Here is a 2508-nt window from a genome sequence, read left to right as displayed (position 1 = left end):
TGGAAAGCATTTTTATTTTTTTTCCAATTAATCAGCTGTGCTGTCTATGGAATGCTAAGAGCTGTACCATGTAGTTCTAGAAAACTGTAGGAGTCTCCGAGCATTTCAAAATGCCAACAGCACTTGCAATTCTGGGTCAGAAGCAATAACTGAGCTTGCTTCTTTTTTTCTTGCTAGTGGGTTGCAGCAGATTATACTAGTAATGACTTTCATATGAAATAACATTAAGTAATTATAAAAAATGATTTGCAGAAACAGTCTAAAGCTGTAGAGTTAAACCAACAAATGCATTTCGATAAAAAACACTTGCATGAAAGGAACTGTCTTCCACAGCAAACTAGCAGCTGACAATTCCTAAGAGTACAGAAAAATAGCTATCAAAGAATGGCTGGCATCAGCTTTTGCAAAGAATGGCATAATGTGTGATGTGAAGGCTGGAGTTTTCTTGAATGGGACTTCAGAGTGAATGCTTAAACACTTTTGATGGAGTCACTGGGAAACCTGGCATGTTTTATTTTTTTTTTTACTTGTGGGCAAGAGGCATCACCCAAGAATTCAAATAAATGCCAGAAAAACCCAAACCCACCTTTCACTTGCTCTAGACCCTTCACATAAAAGGAGCCCATCATTTCTTCCATGCAAATGCTGTGGGGATTGCTTCACCCAGGGCTGGAGAGCACTCATGCTGCAGACAGGGCTCCAGCGAGAACTGAGAGTGGTGGCCTTTCAATATCTATAGGGGGTCTACGAGAAAGAAGGGGCCAGATGTGTTAGTAGAATTTGTTGTGATTAGAAAAGGGTAAATAGTTTTATGCTAAAAGAGGGGAGATTTAGGTTGGATATAAAGAAGTAGTTTTTTCACAGTGAGGGTGGTGAGGCATAGACACAGATTTCCTGGAGTGTTCCATCCCTGGAGATACCAAAAATCAGGCTGGAGGAATTTTGAGCATTCAGTGGAGCTGTATGTGTCCCTCTTCATTGCAGGGGGATTGAGCTGGGAACCTTTCAGGGTTCCTTCTGACTCAAACAGTTCTATGATCATTGCACAGTCCTACAAACTGCACAGCTACTTGTGGAATCATGCAGAATGGTTAAGGGCAGAAGTGACTTTTGGATGTCATCTGCTCCCAATCCCCTGCTCAAGCATAGTTCTTGTAGCAGCTGCAGAATGATATCCAACCTTTGCAACTGCCGTTAAAGAGTCATTTCAGCCCATCTAATTGATATTAGGTCAGATCCTGGTGAAGCTGAGGTTTTTGTTGTTTCCTGGGTATCTCACAGTACCTCTACAACTTAAATTGTTCTGCAATGCATGATATCTCTGGTCTCCACATTGAAGAAAATGACTTAATTCTTCTAAGTGGAAGTCTTTGCAGGCATTTTGAAACCAGCTCTGCAACTCATTTATTAGCCTTCAGAATAACCTCTCTTTAAAAACAAGAATTCCTCTGCTGAAAAGTATTCTGTGGTTGTCCTCTTCCATTTTCCAGCTGGCTTGAGTCAAATGGTGGTCTTTCTTTCCAAGGAAAAGAAATTCAGCTCCAAAGAGTTCCATGTTCCTTATGCATTCTGGTGTAGGAGTATTTAAGGTCTTCTCCACTGAAATACTTTTCAGTGATCATTGCTGAGCAAATCTGAAATTAACAAGTGGAATGACCTCACCGATTATGTTATATAAGAAAAAGTTGAGCAGAGCATATAAGGCTAACTTGTGTGAAATGAAAACATTAAATTACTTCTGGAAGAAAAAACATCTCTCTCAAAGGGGGGGAAAAGTTGTTTGGTCATGTACTTTTTTTTCGGAATCTTGGAGATTGAGCTGTTCAGTTTATTTTTAAATCTGCATTTACAAATATCTAACTGTCCTTGCTACAAAGAAATATTTATGCATCTTTCAAGAACAACAGATAAGAATGAAAAATATCCTCTAAGACAAAGCAGATGCCAAGCACCCTTTCTCAGGCTAATGTAAAACTGTGGATGATAAACTGTTTTTTCCTTGTCTTCTGAGTAACCAGGTTGAATGACAGGCAAGGGATAATGGAACTTTTGAGCTTTTGTAGGCTCTCCCTGTAGTAGATGTTCATTTAGGAAGAATGCAAGGGGCAATTTGTTCTTAATGTTGCAATCTTAATGTTGGATGTGAACTTCTCACAGCAGAGTTTCACCTATTGCCTTGGAAATGCAGAACAATTTCAGGTACTGTATCTCCTATCTCCTGTTTATAACTTCTAGATGAATGCTTTTTGATTTTTCCAGAATCATTTGTAAAAATACAAAACAAAAGCACATTTTTTAAACATAAAGTTTCTCCATGATTAAAAAAAAAAAAAAAAAGACGCATGAAGTAATGCAAGATGGTATCTTTGTATAGTCACATTTTGCATATTATTTTTGATAAAGAAAAAGAAATGGCACTGTAGCATATGGACATGCAGTTGTGGCCGTGAGAACTTCACAGTGTTTATTTATAAAATTAACAGAGAAGCAAGTAGAGGGCATTTGTTT

This window comes from Lagopus muta, chromosome 4 (genome assembly GCF_023343835.1).
Source record: "Lagopus muta isolate bLagMut1 chromosome 4, bLagMut1 primary, whole genome shotgun sequence".
In the NCBI taxonomy this organism is placed as follows: domain Eukaryota; kingdom Metazoa; phylum Chordata; class Aves; order Galliformes; family Phasianidae; genus Lagopus; species Lagopus muta.
The sequence above is the reverse complement of the archived record's forward strand: the minus strand, read 5'-3'. Positions refer to the sequence as shown.